This window comes from Pristis pectinata, chromosome 9, assembly GCF_009764475.1.
Source record: "Pristis pectinata isolate sPriPec2 chromosome 9, sPriPec2.1.pri, whole genome shotgun sequence".
Lineage (NCBI taxonomy): Eukaryota > Metazoa > Chordata > Chondrichthyes > Rhinopristiformes > Pristidae > Pristis > Pristis pectinata.
Window position 1 is genome coordinate 16,529,424 of NC_067413.1, and position 22,432 is coordinate 16,551,855.

General features: G+C 37.7%; 1 protein-coding gene and 1 non-coding gene across 9 annotated transcripts in view; both read right to left on the reverse strand.

Moving 5' to 3' along the window:
* LOC127574120 (protein tyrosine phosphatase type IVA 3-like) overlaps positions 1-22,432 on the reverse strand; it is a 100,407-nt gene that overhangs the window by 26,872 nt on the left and 51,103 nt on the right. The window lies entirely within an intron of this gene.
* trnas-aga (transfer RNA serine (anticodon AGA)) lies at positions 21,686-21,759 on the reverse strand. Its single transcript has one exon. It is a non-coding gene; the product is annotated as a tRNA-Ser (tRNA).

Consider the following 22,432-nt stretch of genomic DNA (forward strand, 5'->3'; position numbering starts at 1 on the left):
GATTAAGATATGAATAGGCTTTAAAATTAAAAATTTGTTAGCCTTTTATTAAAACTCTGACTCACATGCCTGGTAATTATGGGATAAAATACGCAAGAACAAAGCTTCTTTAGGTTCAGAACCATAGAACAATACAGCCCACCATAAACACAGATCAAAATCTTTTGACTGCTGACAAATGAAAATGTCAAAATAATATTACAGTAATTACTCTTCATTAAGGGGAGGGCGCGGCTGCTTTGACTTAAGTATTTACATGCCTCCTTTTCATACAATAGACATCCAATATGAATTAAAATACATGAATAATTCTCATGCAGAGAGTCATATATACCTAATATTGCCATCCACACTACTTTTCACTGTACCACGAGTGAGAAAGTGGTCAAACCAAATCACTGTTTCAATAGAGTTGTATGCACAACCTGGATCACCATAAAAAAAACTTAACATGCCTCAGCAGTACCAGTTTTCATTTAGCTTCCTTCCAGTTGCTTCAATAAATGCTCCATTTCAAAGTTGAACCATAGGGCACAGGCAGAAGCCATTCCATCCATTAAGCTTCTGCCAGCTTTATTTGTTACCAAAAAAATCTTTTTAGTTCCACTCTCCTGCTACTTCCTTCAAATATTGGGCTAATCCTTCTTTGAGAGCTACTACTAAATGTACATGTGTTACTCAAACACATTTTTCCCAGTGACTGTCTAGTTCCATTGACAATCACCATTATTCTTATGTCCCTGGGTATCTACTCTTCAGCAACTAATAGCAATTTCTCCACAGCAAATGCTTCATGATTTTAAACATATCTATCAAATCACTTTTCGACCTTCTCTGCTTTGAGAGCCACGAAGTTGCTCCAGACTACTCATATGGCTGCAATCCTTCATCACTGGAAACAAAAACTTCTGGCCCACTCCAAAGCCTGGAGTGCCTAGAAATGTACAATACTAAAGGCCAAATTAGTATTTAATCTATGATTAGCAAAATTTTATGACTTTGTCACATTTATGTGCATTGAATTTCACCTGTCATTGTCTAAAGGGCAGACAATGTCCTCTTGAAGTCTATTGCCATCTTAACTGTCCACTTCTCTTCCCAAGTTTGTGTCATAATCAAATTTTGAAACTGTGTCTTGTACTTCAAAATTCAAGACATTGACAATAAACAAAAAAAAAGTGATCTCAGCTGAAACCTGGGGAATTTCACAGTCTGCCTCCCATTTGATTGAAAAACAAATTTTCATCAGAAAGGATTCCCACACATCACCTAATTTTGTATTGCTGCCAACCCTACATTTTATTCCATGGTCTTCAATTTTTCTAGCGCCCTAATCTGTGGTACTTTATCCAAGTTTGTATGCATATCACCTGCTTCCTCATTTCTCTCAACAACCTAGGCTGCACCACAGCTGGACTAGGTGACTTACCCATTTACATTAGTTTTTATTGGTTTAAACACAATATTTACCAGTCTGCAACTGGTATGATAACAGAGGTTAAGTTATTAGATTAATATCTAAAGGCATGGACTCATATGATCCCTAGACATTCCCACAACAGCTGGGGAATTTGAATTCACTAATGTAAATCTGGAAATATTAAGATTGTATCAGAAAAGACCATGAAAATACCAAACAGTCCTAAATCCCTTCTGTTTCATTAATACTGTTCAAGGAAAGAAGTTTGCCATCCTTATCTGGTCTGGCCTTCAAACCCACCAATGTGTTAGACTCAAAGTGCCCTTTTTCAGGGGCAACTCGGGCATTTATTGCTTGCATTATTGTTATAATTGTATTTACGGTCAGTTTTTTTTATGAACAATGACGGAAAATAGACAAAAGGTGGTAAAATTGGTTCAAATTTATTCCCAAGGATCACATTACGATGTTTTCAACTATAATGCTTCAGTAGAACTTTCACTTGGAGGCTTTAATAAAGAGATAAATTTCTTTCTAGAGATACGTTCTCTACTTTTTACTACTTGTATATGACTGGGATGAACAGAAGTAACTCCTTACAAGAAGACCATCATTTTTTCTTTCAGCTGCTGTGCTGCATTGAAGGGGGCAGTTCTCCAGAATGTTGCTACTCCAATCAAAAAGCCAGTCACTCTGCCGTCCAAATAAACATTTACAACCTTGGAGGCCGAACTTTTGGAATACTGCCAGAACTGTGCAGGTTGCTGTTTGCAGTGGTGAGGGTAAGCTGGCTCTTTTGGCCTTGTTTTTCACTAAAATGCTGCTTAGTTTTCCTCACTGGACCAAACAATACCAATTTTTGCCAGACTTGATAAAATGTCATCAACTTGAAACAGCTAATCCGTTTTGCTTTCTACAGATGCTGAAAAACTCACATTATATTGTACGAGTATTTCCAGTATTTTCTGTTTTAATTTCAAGTTTCCAGTACCTGCAATTACTTTTGAATGCTTTTCTTAAGTGGTCTCATGGATCACAATCTTATGCTAAATCATGTAGAATTGTCACATAGCTGCATTTCTTTAAAACAAACATATTTCAGCAATGCATAATGACTGACATGAAGGCTTCATTCTATGGATATGAAAGAACAAATTTTAACCCACCAACTTGCGTTTGTTTGGAGAGAGAATTTTGACCTTTGTAACATTTGGAGGAAAGATTAATTAATAATCAAATTATTCTCACCAATTAAAAGTGTATTTTCCTTCAGCATATAAGTACTAGAAAAACATGCAAAACCAGCAACAGCAATCAACTTAAAACCATTAGTTTCTATGAAAATTAGATGCACGATTTTATTCAATGAGGCCAACATGCCAACTTTAATACTTTATTTTGGCAAGCAAATATTGTAAACTTTCTGGTTAAACAATATTCTTCATATGAAAATTTTGATATCTGAATCAACATGCCCATTCTTTGTGAAGTTGTGACCACTTAAGATAGAATTAGTACAGCACAGGAACAGTCCCTTTGGCCCACAGTGTCTGTGCCGACCACAATACTAATTTAAACTGCACATCTGCCTGCACATGATCTGTATCCCTCCATTCTCTGCCTGTTCATGTGTCTCTCTAAATGCCTCTTAAATGTTGCTATTGTATCCACTCCCACCATTTCCCCTTGTAGCACATTTCAGGCAACTACCACTGAGTTAAAAACAAAACTTGCCTCATAAATTTCCTTTAAGCTTTTCCCCTCTCACTTTAAAGCTATGACCTCTACTATTTGACAATTCCATCCTGGGCCAGGTTTCTGAAAAACAGGTTAGGTTATGTGGCACTTTCCAACTGATAATCAGTTATGTTATGTCTTTAATTACCAATAATCAAACATCAATGTAGGTCTGAGCAGTTGTTAATATTTTGTAGATGGAGGAAATCTTTCTAAACTTCACAGGTGCTATATAAATGAAGGCTTGTCTAATTCAAAGTAGAAAATTAAAAGAGGGATTTAAAGAAAGAGTCAAACATTTTCCTTAGTGGGAGTGGTGAAGATTGGGGGAATAGTGATGATAATTTGCAGTGCAAAAACTAGACCAGGAGATCAAGAGAGAAGGTTTTGGGGTAAATTCCCACTCCAGGAATTGAGTTTTGTGATCCATTGATAGATTACTGGATTATCAGAGACTTAAATTCAGACGAGGTGATCAATACTTCAGTCACTTGGATCTGGCGACTGTGTTATTGCACTTATTTTTGTGCATGGTATCTTAGTGACAATGAACCACTGAAGATTTGAGAGAACGGGGAACATGAGCAGAGAGGAACATAATGATTCAGGGTGTACTTTTGAGATGTTGTTGAGGTCTAGTGGGGATAGTGGTGGTGGAGGAAAGGACAAGGTTACATGTAGTTTTGAAGTGTAGGAAATCAGTAAGTAAATTATGAATTTGGAAGACTTAATTACAAAAAAATTATTAATTAGACAAAATTATTGCCCATGTTACAATGTAGCTGAAGCACAGTAAAATGGCCACTGTATTTATAGCACTGATTGCTGAGATATATTCCACTTATACACACAAATTCATCAAAATTATTTTATTGTTGCATATAGTGACAATGCCAAAGCCATAGTTGGGCTGTAGGTGAAAAAGAAATGATTTTTTTGCATATTATTTATATATACATATTTTATTTTGCTGGAGAAGTTACCCTTATTTTATTAAGAGAGGTTGCTGTAGTTTCTGTTTTGTCTGCTCTTCAAATAGATTCTGTTCAAGTGAAATGGCTTCACTTCTATACAATAGACAGTCATGAGTTAATGCCCCATCCCACTCAATAGCAGACATAGTTTTGTTAATAAAAATATTTTTTTTATTATAAAGAATATACTTTGAGGCTCTTTAAAAAATATTCAGTAGTAGCACAAATAGGCTGCCAAGTTTAAGTTGCGGCTATGAGAAGGCAGTTTGCAGGAACATAGTGTCTGATTTTGTACTGATTGAATAAGTATTAGTTTTGGAAACATTCATGTCCAGTAATCTAAAGTTCAATTATTGCACAGAATCTGTACTGTAACAAAAACAGCATCTCTCTCACAACCACCTATTTAGAATACATTATGGTAAGGTACCTTGCTGGTTGAATTTGACCAAAGTTACGTTATTGTATAATGATAAGCAATACAGTCTTCTTGAAATTTTAATGGCACTTCAGTCTACATCATGTAGTTATAAACATGTCAGCACCTGCAATGACTCTCATTTGAAAGTGAGACGGCAGGTGCCTGTCAAACACTAACCTGAACAATGGCAGATTTCATTCATTTTTACCTGTGCAACTATACTTAGTTTATTATATTTTACAAACCTAAAAAACATTGTTGTAGAATTTCAGGCTGCTTAATAATTGTACATCTTCCTTCAGCTGAAAAAAAATTCTTACCTTAATAATGGAGCTCAAAATGAGATCTCTAGAGAATATTCTGTGTACACTGCTTCTAATCCTGGCCTCTAATAACTAATACTGCTTCAAACCAGTCAGAGACTGCCTAAACCAGCCATATGACACTGACAGCAGTTATTGCTAATGTCAGAAACAAATGGCCCTTTAATACTATTAGGCAGGTCTGCTGAAACCCAAGAGCATTTTAGGTCATACAACTTGCAGCTCTTGCCTAGAAATCCTGGAACTACTATTGTGATTTTATTTTAAAAAGTGCAACCTGATAAACAGGGTCCCATAGTAATCACATCAACAATTCAAAAGATATACACATTTAGCATTACAACCGTAACAACTATACTCCAATGACAATCTCAGTTGACACTACATGCATTGTATAGACCTCAAATTATTTTAGTCCATAGGTAATCATAAAGGGCTAGTGAGTTCAAGGAAGAGAACAGAGATGTCCTGAAGCATATCCATTATTACAAAAGAGGTATTTGGCAGTCTTGAAGCACATATAGGTGAATAAATCCCCGAGGACTGACCAGGTATATCATAGGATGTTGTGGGTAGCCAGGAAAGAAATTGTTGGGGCCCTGACAGAGAATTTTAGCCATAGGTAAGGTGACTAATGTTGTGCCTTTATTTAAGAGTGGCTGCAAGTACAAGCCAGGGAACTACAGGCTGTTGAGCCTAACATCAGTGGTGGGAAAGTTACTGGAGAGGATTCTGAGAGGCAGGATCTACCTGCATTTGGAAAGGCAAGGACTGATTAGAGATAATCAGCAGGGCTTTGTGTATGGGAAATAGTGTCTCACGATTTTGATGGGTACAATTTGATGAGGGCAGGGCAGTAGATGTTGTCTACATGGGCTTTAGCAAGGCCTTTTACAAGCTCCAATATGGTATGCTGGTCCAGAAGATCAGACCACATGGCAGGCAGGGTGAGGTAGCCAAATGCATACAAATTGGCTTGGTGGAAGGAGTCAGAGGGTGGTTTTGGAGAATTATTTCTCCAGATTGGAGGCCTGTGACCAGAGGTGTGCCACAGGGATTGTTGTTGGGTCCTTATTGTTGTTGTATGTTATTAAAGATTTGGATGAGAATGTAGGTAGCAAGATTACTGAGTTTGTGGATGACACCATAATTGATGGCATAATGGACAATGAAGAATGTTATCTAAGGTTACAAGGGATCTAGATCAACTGGGAAAGTAGGCAAAGGTACAACAGATGGAATTTAACTCAGGCAAGTGAGAAGTGATGCATTTTGGGAAGTTAACCTAGGGCAGGTCATACACAGCGAATGGCAGGGCCCTGGGAATTGTTGAATAGAGAAACCTTTTGTTTCCTGAAAATGGCGACATAGGTAGACTGGGCAGTGAAGGCAGCTATGGCATGCTTGCCTTCATCAGTCAGGGCACTGACTATAGGAGTTGAGGTGTCATGTTACAGCTGTACAATACATTGGTGTACTGTGAGCAGTTCTGGATACCATACTAAAGGAAGGGTGTGATTAATCTTAAAAAGGATGCTGAGAAGAAACATGAAGGTTCTGAGGCAAGAAATGGATGGTCTGAGTCATAAGGAGAGACTGGGACTGTTTCATCTGGAGCGAAGGAGATTGAGGGTGACTTTACAGTGATTTATAAAATCATGAGGGGGCATAGAGGAGTCTTTTTCCCAGGGAGAGAAGACTAAAATTAGAGGGCAAAGATTTAAGGTGAGAGGGGAACTATTTAAGGGAGACCAGAGAGGCAAGTTTATCATACAGAGAGTGGTGGGTTTATGGACTAAGCTGCCAGAGGAAGTGGTAGAGGCAGGTACAATTACACTTGAAAGACATTTGGACAGGTACATGGATAGGAGAGGTTTAGAAGGATATGGGCCATACGTGGGCAAATAGGACTAACTTGGGTAAGCACTTTGATTGGCATGGATGAGTTGGACTGAACAGCCTGTTTCCAGACTGTACAACTCTGTAACTATATGAAGAATTATAAAATTTAACCAATTCAATGTAAGAAAAAACATTTAACTAATCATGAAGGCAGTAATAAGTACCAGCAAAAGACCTTTGCTCCATTTTCACCCACCCATCCACAGAATTCCTTTGGGGCATTTCTAATAATCCAGTTAAGGTTTTATGCCAGCATGAATGGAGGGAATCAGTTTCACATACCCAGCACATCTTGAAATTAAAAACAGTTACTCCTGTATTTCTTATTTTCTTTTGAACAACCAGTTGTAGTTAAATTCTGTTACAGCCAGAAAAGGTTAGTGAATTAATTTATACATGAGCATGCAGGGCAATTAATCCCAGAAGCACCGTAAGAAACAGATGAGTTGTTTAAAAATATAGATTAGATGGATCGATATTCTCCTTGGATCTAACCTTGAAGTTTTTGTGCTTTTAAACTTGTATCAAGCAAGTTCTGTCAAGAATAAACCACAATGCAAGTAGTCTCCATAAGATAGCAAACAATTCTGCGTCCATTCTGCTAATGTCAATCTTAAGATATCTTCATTAGTCACATGTACATCGAAACACAGTGTAATGCTTTTATGTGTAGAGTGTTCTGGGAGCAGCCCGCAAGTGTCGCCACGCTTCTGACGCCAACATAGCATGCCCACAACTTCCTAATCCATACGCCTTTGGAATGTGGGAGAAAACCGGAGCATCTGGAGGAAACCCACACAGAGACAGGGAGAATGTACAAACTCCTTACAGACAGTGGCTGGAATTGTACCCAGGTTGCTGGCACTGTAATAACTTTATGCTAACCGCTACACTACTGTGCCTGAAACAGGAATAGGTGTAAACCATTCAGCCCTTTCAGATCGCTCTACCATTCAATAAGATTAAGGTTGATCCAATTCTGCAAATCCACTTTCCTACCCTATTCTCACTTACTGATTAAAAATCTACCTCAGTTTTGAATACAACTCAAAGATCCAGCCTCCATAGCTTTCTAGGGCAAGAACTCCAAAGACTCACAACCCTTTGAGAGAAGAAATTCTTTCTCATCTCAGTCTTAAATGGGCACCCCCTCAGTCGAAGACTATGCACTCGACTCTCCCAGGAGACAAAACATCCTCCCAGCATTTCCTCTCAAGCGCCCTAAAAAGGCTCACTGGCTTCTAATTCCCTGGTTTGTCCTTGTTCCTGTTCTTAAATAAAGGAACAACATTGGCTATTCTGCATTAGTCTAGGACCCCGCCTATGGCTAAAGGATCAAGACCCAAGCAATTTTCCTTCTTGCCACCCTCAGTATCCTGGGATAGATCCCATCAAGCCCTGGACTTATCCACTTTAATGTTTTTCAAGAGACCCAACACTATCTCCTCCTTAACAGTCAACATTGGGGAAGTTAAAGTCACCCACAACAACCCTGTTACTTTTAGTTCTTTCCATGATCTACGTATATATCTGTTCCTCTATCTCTTGCTAACTGCTGGGAAGCCTATAGCAGAACCCTATCGTAGTGATTGCACCTTTCTTATTCCTGAGATCTACTCACGTGGCCTCACTGGATGAGCCCTCCAAGTCATTTCTAAATGCAGCTGTGACATTCTCCCTGATCACTCATGCAACTCTTTTACATCTCTCTCCATCATGTCTGAAACATTTAAATCCTGGAATATTGAGTTGTCAGTCCTGCCCATCTCTTAACTTAGTTTCTGTAAATGCCAAAACATCATAGCTTCATGTAGGCTGTCTCATTTGCCTTATCAATTATATGCCTTGCATTAAAATTAATACATGAGACCGTCAGTCCTGCTGCGTTCCATTAACCTAGCCCTGCCTTATTTCATTTTGAGTTTACTTCACTTAACCTCTACCTTTGCCCAATCTCTCCACCTGTTGACCGACTGCTCTGGTTCTCACCCCATGCCACATTAGTTTAAACCCTCCCAAGTAACACTAGCAAATCTGCATGCAAGGATGTTACTGTCCCCTCCAGTTTAAATGCAACCAGTCCTTCTTATACTGGTTCCACCTGGTCTGGAAGAGCACCCAATGATCCAGGAATCTGAAGCCCTTCCTCCTACACCAGCTCTTTAACCACACATTCATCTATCTTCCCATTTCTTGCCTTGCTAACACATGGCACAGGGAGTGATCCTGAGATTACAAGCCTAGAAGTCCCGCTTTGTAATTTTCTACCTCCCTAAATTTTCTTTGCAGGACCTCATCCCTTTTTCTGTCTACATTATTAATATCAATATGGACCACAACCTCTGGCTGCTCACCTTCCCCTTTCAGATAGTCCCATGCTCACTCCAATACATGCTTGACCCTAGCTCCAGAGAATCAACAAACCATTCTGGAGTCTCACTTGCAATCAGAGAAACACTTACCTGTACCCCTGACTGTAGAGTTTTTGACTACAGAATTGTTTGACAGTTTCCACAGAATTAACTTTAACTGGGCTAAACCTTCATACATCAAGATAGTCAATCTAGTTTGCACCCAAAATGCCACCTTAATCTTTATTTAATTATTGCAATTTTAGATTTTTACTGCTCTCCAACAAACAAACAAACCTCCAATAGATGTGTGTGAGGAAACATTGATCTTCAAATGCTTGACAACAGAATGGTTTCTGAAATTTGTTGATTTTAATTTGCTCTATTCACATTAGGTTAATTGAGGAGACTGAAAGCTAGAAAAATTCAACTGGATGAGATCAGTCGACAAGGTACTGTCATGATATACAGTTGCTCATCTCTTACCACAGAACAACTTCTGTGGTTTGATTTTTTTTTATTCCCTTTAAAATCATAAGAGTTATGACCTGTACAAACATAGCAAGGTTTAATCCATTGCAGGTTTATGCTCCACATGCTCTTTGGATCCATAACCAAAGCATTCCAAGAAGATGAGCATTTATATAATGGCTTGCAGCCAATGGAAGGATGCAGTCATAATGACCATATAATATGGAATTCCTCAAGCCACTGGAGTACATCTCTTCACGACAAATCATAAGTGGGATGAATGCACACAGTAAAAAAAAACTAGAGGGAAAAGATTTAAAAAGGAACCCGAGGGACAACTTCCGCATGCAGAGGGTGGTGCGTATATGGAACGAGCTGCCCAGAGGAAATGGTTGAGGTACATTAAAAACATTTAAAAGATACTTAGGTACATGGATAGGAAAGGTTTAGAGGGATGTGGGCCAAATGCAGGCAAATGTGACTGGCTTAGGTGGGCATCTTGGTCAGCATGGACGTTAAGCCAAAGGGCCTGTTTTCATGCTGCATTGGTCTACAACTCTAATTCTGTGATATTCCTTCCCACCCCCCCACCCCGCCCAAGCCAAAACATTTGAGTATTACAAATCAAGCAATTTAAATTTAAAATTCGTTTAGAACAATGTTTTCCACCCTACCTTTCTGATTTATAGAAATACAGTGGGACCTTCAGTTATACATTTGAGTTACACTGATTCATATAAATATGACCAATGTTTCAATTCACAAAGTACCTAGCTTCATTTTTATATGGTACAGTGGTATTTCAATTAGCACTCAGGATAAGTCCCCAGGAATGAGAGCCCTCAATGCTTGGATGTACAGGTCAGGGCTGCACTCTGGCCTGCATGATGAGTGTTGGCAGACGGCATGGATCTACAGCCTCTCACATCACTGACTGTTGGATGTGGTGGAAGCAGTTGTCTCCTCCTCACTTTGTTTGATTGCTTTCCCGAGCCTGGAGATTTCACTATGGTAAGACACTTAATGGCCAGTGACCATTATAGTGAAAAAAAGGCTTTAATTAGCCCATTGATTCCATTGCTTTATGGTTAAACATCCTTTTATGATGAAATATCATTATCAAATCTTGGAACTATGTCCATATCTACCCATTTTCAACATAGTTGAAGGCTCCAGTTACATGGTTTCAATTTACACAGTGATTTTCAGGAACACATCCCTGGGCATTACTTGAGGCTCCTGTTCTTTCATTTATACTGGCTCCTTGTTGACAATGTGATCTATTGTATTTGGCCTTCAGGAAGAGTACGGTGTACATTGCACAAAGCCCTCTTCTTCAGATGGATGAACAATTTGGAGGCCCAACTCCTAGACTGATGAACTGGAGAAAGATAATTGCCATAAAGATGTTCCTGTGGAGTACAGGTAAGCTATCAAGGTTTTGGTATGTTCATACAGCTTTTAAGGGAGAAGACCAAAGAGATATTTGGTGCTAGAAAAAATTCCCACAGCAAAATGCGTAGAGTAGGAGCTTTTCTTCAGCATAATTAATGAGGGTTTTGCTCCAAATCATGCATGACCCACAGCAGGCTTGAAGAACTGTGTGGCCTACTCCTGCTCCTGTTTTCTTATGATCTTATACTTGATTAAAAAGTTTTGGCATAAATTTAACTCGTACATTTTTTCAAAAAGCTTTGTTTGTAGGTAGACAAAATGGGAACAGGAAAAAAGTATAGGCAATAATTACTAAAGCTGGCAGTTACTAGATTTCGAAAATGTATTAGTCCAGAAAGGGCCTGATCCATCAAAACATTTTTCAGTCTCAACTGGGTGAATCAATCTCATCCTTCACCATGAATATGTCTTGAAGTTTCTTTAGAACACATAAGATAGTGTTTCAATATTATCTTACAAGCCAAGATTTTCCCATGGCAAATAAGACAACAGTTACTACATTTGTTGTGGTTGTTATCAATGATCTGCAAATTATAACCAATATAGTATTTCAAACAGTAGAAATGATACCTGGTTGATGGACACCTGCCAATTACACATTCTACCATCTGTCAACTGACAAGTTCAGATACACTCAGTAAAACAACTAAGTACAGCAAAATAATCAGCACACCTGTTCCATGTTTGCATTTTGGACTGGTTAAATGTCAGTGCACTATCAGTAAAATATTCAAATTTTACAAAACAGACTAGTCATAGAAATGTATATTACAGAAATGGGCCCTTCTGGACGACTTCATCCATGCTGACCATGATGCCTATCTATGCTAAGCTCATTTGTCTGCATTAGGCCCATATCCCTCTACACCCTTCCCACTTAAGTACCCATCCAAACACCTTTTAAATGCTGTAATTGTATCTACCTCCTCTGGCAGCTCATTCTAGATTTAACTCAACAGCAAGATTTCGTTTCAAGTCCCAATAATATAAAAGGCTTGGCCATGCAGCACAGGATTCTATGAATTAACACAAGTACTGAAATATATAAACATCCATTATGTGCAAGTGAAGGAAGTGCAATTCTGCAGAAGGAAAACATTTGAGTAGGAATCAACAAAAAAAAAATAATTTTTTTTGTTAAAATATCCAACAGGTGGCTTGATATTTGAATAGGTATACCCACTAACTCAAGAATTTCAACAAGAGAAAAGAATTAACATTTAAAACATTAGGTCTATGGATCAAATAAGGTATAACAGATATCTTCAGTGTTGTAATATTGAGATCTAGTTCATTGCTATGAACTAGACCTAATGTAGCACTGGTAATGGAGATCCCACTACTTTACCCCTACTATTTGCAGGAATCAGAAGTTGCCAATTAATATTTAACATTTTCGTGCTCCTTGCACTTAAACCACCAAGTTCCAATCAACCATGATCTCAGTGCTCAATGGCTTTATCACCTCCAGCAAGAGCCCAAAGGTTTAAAATTTTCATTCTTGTGCCCTCTCTGGCTTTGGCCTCCCGATCTCAAGCCTTGCAGTCCATTGATAACTCTTGTATTTCCACTTCTGGCTTGAGCATTTATGCTTTTCATTTTGCCAGTGCTGAAATTCCCTCAAATATCTCAGTGACTCTCCACTTTAAGGGTGCTCTTTGAAACCTGACCATACTTTTTCAGTACCATGCACTATCTCATTACGGATTTAATTTTAAGGGGAGTGTGAATACATTCAGTTTCGTAAGATAATAATAAAAAGTAGAATGCAGCATTATTTGAACTTAATCAATCATTTACAAGTTTTGCTTTAAAAAGCCTTTAATATTTTGGTGTCACGCTATGACATTGGGCAGAAGATACAAAAGCCTGAAAGCACGAACCACCAGACTCAAGGACAGCTTCTATCTGCTGTTATAAGACTATTGAACGGTCCCCAAATATAATAAGGTGGACTCTTGACCTCACAATCTACCTCCTTATGGCCTTGCATTTTATTGTCTGCCTGCATTGTACTCTCTGTAACTGTAACTTTATTCTGAATTTTGTTATTGTTTTTCCTTGTACTACCTTAATGCACTGATGTGATGAAATGATCTGTATAGATGGCATGCAAAACAAGGTTTTTCACTGTACCTCATACATGTGACAATAATAAAACCAATTTATAATTTATGATTTTATTTCAAATGATTAAAGATATTCCCTGATGAAAATTAATAATGTCGCAAGTGCAAAGTTTTGTACAGGGTTTCCAGACTGATTGGAGAAATAATTCATGCCAGTAAGCAACTTAATCTCCATAAGGCAGGTAAGTACTTGAACAATATGGAGTTCTTACATTCAACTGTTTAATTACACGTGGGATTTGAATTATTACCCAAAAATCCGTGGTATGGAATAAAATTTGCTCTTACAGAATGTATGAGCAGGAAAAAAAATAAACAGAAGACAAAATGCAACAAATTTTATTTTCATTGTCTTCAACTTGCATATCTTCAAAATGTCTGAAATAAGGCCAGCAAGTTTAAGTGCAAGTTGCAAACCCAAATGACCACAAAAGGTATTTCACTAAGCTATCTTACTTATATTTGATATGCCAACTATTATTTGTTGCGAGTTATATCACTAAATTATTCTACTTATATTTGATACGTCAACTTTTATTTGTTGTGAGTTATATCATTAAACTATCTTACCTATATTTGACACGCATTTAAATGTGTACATCTCCATTCAAATTGAAGATTGGAAGGAGATGTGGAGACAGAGGCCGTCATGTACCTCCACTCTCTCCTCCACCTGCCTCTTTTTTTCCTTTCTCTCCATATCATCATCACATTCACCTTCAGTTTGTTTTTGCTCCAGATTCCAACATCTGGAATTTATATAGTTACAAAGTTTATAAAATTATGAGAGGCATAGATAGGGTAGAGAGTCAGAATATTTTTTGCTGGGTAGAAGTGTCAAATACTAGAGGACATGCATTTAAAGAGAGGAGGAAAAGTTCAAGAGATGTGTGGGGCAAGTGTTTTGTTTTACACCGAGTGGTAGGTGCCTGGAACGGGCTGTCAGAGGGAGTGGTGGAAGCAGATACGATAGTGGTGTTTAAGACTTTTAGATAGATACATGAATACACAGGGAATGGAGGGATATGGATCATCTGCAGGCAGAAGGGATTTAGTTTAATTTGGCATTGTTCGGCACAGACATTGTGGGCCAAGGGGCCTGTTCCTGTGCTGTAGTGTTCTATGTTCATCTGCAGTCACTTATGTCTCCAAACACAGCAGTTGGCCGCTCAAGCGATTTGCTTTGGAAAGTAACAAGGCAATTTCTTAAGTCCTGCCCCCCATCCCCTTCACTTCTAAGGCTTCACGTTATGGAAAAGCGTGATAGGGATGGTTTTCCAGGATTGCAACCCCTCTGTATTGTGGAATTCGCCTATAGTTTAACTGAAAATGTTGAAAGCCAAATGAAGCATTCTGAATTCTGAGAGTTCTCCATGGTTGGTGTTTATTGGTGAATAAAGTGAAGAACAAAGCTTCCAATTTAGTCTATGGGAATATTTTTCTCGCTTTTGTCAAATGAAATGAAAAATTCAAGCTGTAATTATACAATGTAATTGTTATTTATACTTACCTAATGTTACCTGAACAAATACAATTGCTTTGCTTCCACACTCTGGTTACCTTAAAAAACTCTAAAAAGCAAAACACTGTAGGTGCTGGGAAACTGACAGTTTCTGCAGTTTAAAAACTTGCTTGGTCTTCAATTCTGCCTTGTAAATGTGCAAGTGCCTCAACCTGCAACCTCCAAAGTGTAGGAGAACAAGGGTAGCATGGGAATGCAAAGCAAAATACTACAGGTACTGGAAATATGAAATTAAAAAAAAGCAAAATCCTGGAAAACCTCACCAACAAGTCAAGCAGCATCTGTGGAAACAGTTAATATTTCAGACTGATGACCTGTAATCAAGTCTCAACAGGTTGGAGACCAGAAGAGACTGTGCAATGCAAGTTGTAGGGGTGGTGCTGATAGAAACAGCATTGCAAAGGCTAATGTGAAAAAGGAGGGCATAAATGAAATTTGTCACTGTCTCCAACCTATAATGGACCTTCCCTTCTTTTCCCCTTGCCTTCACACCTTTCTCTGGATCTTCAAACCTGTTTCATTTCTAAATTTCCCTGTTCTAATAAAGTTATTGATCTAAATCATAATCCCTGTTTTTCTCTTCACAGATGCTGCCTGATCTATTATTTTATTTCTAGCATTTTCTGTTTTTAGAGCATTGAACAGCCATCATCTACATGCTTGCCTACAATTTGCACATCCCTGCATAGAAATATACTGCTTTTCCCAAGTATCAGCTAGGTCAAAAAAAAAGGAATTATAGACAACAATCATGGTTTAACCCATGCTTTGTACTAATTAATTATCAGTATGCCTTATGGTAAAATGAGGTTACGTACATACATACATATATTTCAACATTTTCAAACTGTGCACCCAATAATTAAAACAGCTATGAACACTGACAAACATGAAAACAAGACTGGTAATGGATCTGACTTCCAACCCTGTGTTTTGAAAGATTAAATGCAGAAACTGAATTCAAATCAATCTGGTGATATGTAGATTGCCATAAAAATCAAACTGGTGCTTTAAAACCCTCAAGGTAAGCAAGCTTACCACCATTACCCAACTTTGTACAGGACTCCAGACCCCTATCATGCGATTAACTTCTCTTGTCCTCTGAAGTCAGTTGTACAGCACAGAAATGGACCCTTTGGCTCACTATGTCTGGGCCAACCTTTTGTCCATCTACACTATTCCCATTTGCCTGCATTAGGATCATATCCTTTTATGCCTTGCTTACTAAGGGCCTGTCTAAATGCTTCAAATGCAGTGATTGTATCTGATTCTACCACCTCCTCTGGCAGTGAGTTCCAGATATCAACCCCCCCCCCCCCCCCCCCCCGTTTAAAAAACTTTCCCCTCAAATCCCCTCTGAAACTCCTTAAACCTATGTTCTCATGTTTTTGAACTTCTACCATGGGAAAAAGATTCTATCTACCCTACCTATGCCTCTTATAATTTTATATACTTCTATCAGGTTACCCCTTAGACTCCTTCACTCCAGGGAAAACAAGCCCAGCATATTCAATCTCTTCCCATAATTAAAGTCATTCAATCTAGGCAACAAACTGAGTCTCCATTGCACTCTCCACTGTAATCTTATCCTTCCTATAGTATGGCAACCAGAAATGCACACAATACTCCATATGTGGCCTAATCAGTGTTTTGTAAAGTTGCAACGTAATGCCTCAACTTTTATGTTTTATGCCCCAATCAATGAAGGCAAGCATGCTATATGCCTTCTCCATCACCCCATCTCCTTGTGCTACCACCTTCAGGGAACTATGGACTTGAACCTCAAGGTACTGCTACCATTTACTCTACATGTCCTACCCCTATTTGATTCCCAAAATGCATTACCTTGCACTTGTCGAGATTAAATTCCATCTGCTAATAGTCTGTCCAATTTTCCATCAGATCTATATCCTGCTGTAGCCTCCCAGCTATCCACAAAAGCACCAACTTTAGTGTCATCTGCAAACTTACTAATCATACCTCTACATTCACATCCAAGTTGTTAATATACAGCACCATTCTCTGAAGATGCAAAAAATCTCCATCAGGGCCCCAGCTATCTCTTTCCATGCTTGCCTTAGCAACCTGGGATAGATCTCATCAAATCCTGTGGAATTATCTATCTCTACATGTCCATGATATCTAACACCTTCTTAATACTAACCTGCTCCAGATTATCCACATACCCCTCCTGTAACTCACTACCTTCTACATCCTTCTGCTTGGTGAATACAGGTAAATATTTATTCAGGACCTCGTCCACATTGCCAGGCTTCATACACAGATTACCTACTTGGTCCCCAAATGACCCAACTTTTTCCCTTGGCTACCCTCTTGTTTCTGATATACTTCTAGAAATGTCTTGGTAAGTAAGAATAAGAAGAATCCCAAGGATATTTTATGACCCTTTTATGCCCTCCTAATTTCTTTAAGTTCTCTCCTGCACATTCTATATTCCTCAAGAGAATCCCTCAATTCCAGTTGCCTATACCTGCCATATGCTTCCTTTTTATCCCCCCCGATCAAACCTTCAACCTCTTTCCAAGATCCCTAATCTTGCTGCTTTTGCCTTTCACCCTTATCAGAATATGCTGGCCCTGAACTCTTACCAACTCTTTTAAAAGATTCCCACTTGTCAGCTGTCATTTTAACAAGCGTCTGCTCCTAAACTACTTTCACTGGGATCTCTCTTATGTTGGTGAAATCAGCTCCCCATAATTCAAGACCTTAACTTGAGGACCAACTTTATCCCTTTCCATAAGGATTGTTCCTAATGTGCTTCCCCACCGACACTTCCATTACCTGCCCAATTTCATTTCCTAAGGCTTTACCTCTGGTAGGATCATGTATTGTCTCAGAGAACTTTCTCAGATGCACTTAAGAAATGCTGCCCCATCTATGCCCCTTGCATGAAGAAAATCACAGTTAATATTGGGAAAGTTCTCCAAGAGTATCATTTATTTCTAAATGATCCATTGACTTTCTCCATTGGCTTTGCGAACTTCTTTAATTTGCCATCTAGCTATAGAGGTTTTTAATTGGTTAGCCAATAATTTACCTGTTTCATCTCCATGGATTTAAAAGATAAAAGTCAATTTTATGAGTTGATTCTCAATTGGATATATTAAAAGGAGATCGTATTTGGTATTAATTTCAACTCGCCTTTTATATAAAGTGGGATCTGGATCCAAGGCATACTTTTGGTCTAGAAGTTTCAATTGATTGGCTAAATCAATCCTCTGTATTAGCTTTTTCTTAATGCTTGCCATGTAAGAAATAATTTGTCCTCTAATAAAGGCTTTAAAAGCATCCCATATAATAAGAATAGAAGTCTCTCCCGGGGTATTCTCTTTAAAAAAAGAAAGTGATTTGTTTCTCCAAAAATTTTAAAAAGTCTTTATCAGATAGCAAAGTTAGATTAAAACACCAGGATCTGTTTATTTGAGGGGGTCCAGGGAGATTTAAAGATAAAAACACAGGAGCATGGGCTGAAAGAGTAATCTCTTTATATTCACAGGATCAGATTGATGAAATCATTTGACTATCAATTAAAAAAAAATCAATCCTGGTCTTAGAACCTTTAGCTATTGCTTTTTGGGAATCTACAGAGATCGCTGGTATCTTTAACAGAGGTATTACCGACAAAGTTTCGCTCTATGCTGATGATTTATTGCTCTTCATTTCTAATGTTGAGACTTTGTTACCTTCTAAGCTTTCTCTACTTTCCCGTTTTAGCCAATTTTCAGGATATAAACTGAATTTACACAAGAGCAAACTTTTCCCTTTGAACAATCTGATGCCATTCGATATTAACCTTCCTCTTAAAATTGTAAGAAATCATTTTACCTATTTGGGTGTAACAATTACTAAAATTTATAAACATTTATTTAAAGAGAACTTTCTTGCTTTACTGAATTATGTGAAAAGGGTCTTACCAAACTGGTCACCCTTCTCTGTATCGCTGGTTGGCCGCATTAATTCTATTAAAATGAATATTTTACCTAAATTTATATATCTATTTCAGGCTTTACCTGTTTTTTATTCCCGTCTTTTTTTGATTCTCTTGACTCAATTATATTTTCTTACATATGGAAAAATAAACATCCTAGATTAAATGAAGTTCATTTTCAGAAAGCTAAAAATAATGGAGCCTTTGCCTTACCCAACTTTAGGTTTTATTACTGGGCAGTCAATATACGAAATCTTACTTTTTGGTTACGTTATATTAATTGTGAGGCCTGTCCAGTATGGGTTTCTTTGGAAGCTAATTCTGTTAAAAAAATTTTCTATTATTTCTTTGCTTGGCTCTTCACTTCCTTTATCAATAAATAAATTAACCGATAATTTGGTAGTTAAACATGCTTTGAGGATTTGGTTACAATTTAGAAAATATTATGGTTTATTGAGATTTTCTTTGTCTAGTCCCATTTTTGCTAATTGTTTTCTTTAAACCTTCTATGACTGACATAATTTTTAAAGAACGGGATAGATTAGGTATTACTTGTTTTCAGGATCTGTTTGTCGGAACAGATCCTGAAAACAACATTCGCAACATTTGAACAATTGTCAACTAAATATAATTTGCCAAAAACTCACTTTTTTCGATATTTGCAAATTAGAGTTTTTCTCCGATCTCAAGTACATACTTTCCCTACAAGTCCTGATAAGAATTTACTAGATGTAATTTTTAATTTGAAGCCTTTTTATGATGGTTCAATATCTAAGATTTATGGTAGGTTATCAGGAACGAATAAGGCTCCTTTAGACAAAATGAAAAATGCTTGGGAACATGATTGTAGATATCAATTTCTGAGGAAACTTGGAATCAAATTTTTAAACTGGTTAATATTTCATCATTATGTGCACATCACTCCCTCCTTCAATTTAAAGTGGTCCATAGAGCTCACCTGTCCAAAGTCAAATTATCGCGTTTCTATTCGGATATATCTCCTTATTGTGACAAATGCAATAATGGAGAGGCTTGTTTAATTCATGTTTTGGTCATGTTCAAGTCTGGAAAAATACTGGATAGAGGTATTTCAACCCTTTTCTGTGCTTTTTAAAATAAATTTTAAGCCAAATCCTTTAACTGCATTATTTGGGATTGTTGGACAAAAAGATATAATCCTGGAGACTTCTGATTTATACATATTGGCCTTTATTTCTCTTATAGCCAGGAGGGCTGCACTGCTTAAATGGAAGGAAATTACTCCCCCACTCATGCTCAATGGTTATGGGATGTTATGTCATATCTAAATTTAAAGATCCGGTGCTATATTTCTGGATCTATTCTGAACTTTCAAATATTATGGAGACCTTTTTTGAACTACTTTCAAAACCACTGATTTGGTGCTTAAAGTACAGATATTGGCCAATACTGTTATGTCTTTAGGGTGGTTTTTTGGTCTTTTTTTAACCAAACAGCTTCGGTTTTGGTAGTGGGGTTAGATTTTTTTTAATAATAAAATTATTCCGATTTATTAATTAGTTATCATTTTTGTTTATTAATGTGAAGTATGGTGATTTCAAGTGTGATTCAATACAATCTATTTTGTAACATTGTTTTTTCCTTTGTTTCATGTACCTTGTATTTTTATTTGGAATTAATAAACATATTAAAAGAAAAAATATTGGGGAAGTTAAAAAATCCTACTAATATAACCCTATTACACTTGCACCTTTCTGTTCATATCTGTAATTTCCACCAACTAATAAGAAGTTATATAGTTTAACCCAAGCAAGGTGATCACCCCACTCTTATGTCCAAATTCTATCCCTTTGGGCTTACTGAGCATGCTATCTAAATTATAATTATTAAAAATTTCAGTAAGCACACTTTATTCACAATGGTCTAGACTTTGTTTCAGTTCCAATCCCTGTCCACCCTACAAACTGCTATCAGGGCAAGGGAGCAAAGGGGAGACATACAGAGATGGAGAAAAACTGGAAATAGAACATTGCATTTGTATAGGAACTTCTATTCATACAGGATGATTAAAATTCCTTTACAGTTAATTAAGTATCTTTGAAGTGTGGACACTTGTAGCAAGGCAAAGGCAGTGAGCAATTTGCATACAACAGTTAAATGCCCTGATAAAAACCATTTAATTCAAATGAATAGGGAAAGGATATACACAGTTGCCATGATTCTATTGAAAAATGGCTAATACCAATTATCCAACTGGATTAGTATTCAAATTGGTATGCTTTGCTCAAAAGACTTCACTGCATAATAAGTTTGCAATACTCCAGTAACTGAATAGACAAATTATTTGTCATGGCACAAATCTCATTACACTAGCTCAAGTATTACCTCAACTAGGTTACAGCATCAGGCATCTGCTAAAAAAAATAAAAATTCAACACATTCAAAGTTTTCTCCCCAACTATCTTAGCAACATTTTGTTGACTTGGGAAACCTGCTTGATTCATATCATACTTATCTGAAGATGAACATACAAATTAGGAGGCATAGGCCACTCAGCCCTTCAAACCTACCTCATTGTTTGATAAGATTATGGTAGTACCTACCTTTTGAGAAATAGATAGTATTTGGAAATCTAAGATAAATTGCACCCTAATATGGTCTTAAACTGGTGAGTGTTTATTTTCAACAGTGACCCCACTACTCTGTTGTGCCTGAATCAAGTTCTAGTTCTAGCTTCTCACAAAAGGAGATGATATTTATTAGTCATATGTACATCGAAACACAGTGAAATGCATCTTTTTGCATTACTGAGAATGTGCTGGGGGCAGCCCGCAAGTGTCGCACTCTTCCGGCGCCAACATAGCATGCCCAAAGGTCCTAACCTGTACGTCTTTTTGGAATGTGGGAGGAAACTGGAGCACCCAAAGGAAACCCACGCAGACATGGGGAGAACGTACAAACTCCTTACAGACAAGTGGCCGGAATTGAACCCGGGTTGCTAGCCTGTAATAGTGTTACGCCAACCACTACACTACCGTGTCATGAATAAATGAGGCACCACTGAGATTCAAACTCGGGATCTCCTGTTTTCTAGACAGGTGCTTTAACCAGCTAAGCCACAGCGCCAGCTACACAGGAAAAATCTTCTCCAGATCTACTTCTCAAGACTCCTCAGGATCTTGCATGTTTCAATCAAATCACCTCTCAGGCTCTTCTTGATTCCAGTAAAAACAAAAATAGAAATGTTGGAAGAAATCAAGTCAGTTAAGCAACTCCTATGGGAAGAGAAACCAGTTAACATTTAGGGTCAGTGACCATTTGTTTTCCCAGTGGATACAAGCCTAACCTGCCCAATGTCCTCATTAAAAAAAACACCAATTCCATATATCAGTCTATTAAACATACTCTGGACTGCTTCCAACACATCGACTTCATTCCTTAAGCAAGCAGACTTACTTATGTACACATACTCCAGATGTGGTCTTATCAATGCCCTATATAACTGACACAACTTCCTTCCATTTGCATTCAATTCCCCTCAAAACAAGTTACTGGCAGGTGCTGTACACTAGCATTTTGCCAATCATGCATTAGGGCACCTTGGTTCCTCTGCAGCTCAGAGTTCTGCAATTTCTTACTATTTGGGCAATGTGTTTTTTCTATTTTTCCTACCAGGGTGGACAAATTCACATTTCCCCACATTATAGGCCAATTGCCTTATCTTTCTCCATGAACTATAATTTTGTTCCTTCCTTATGCCCTCCTGCCAATGTGCTATCAGCAAATTTAGCAACTGTAT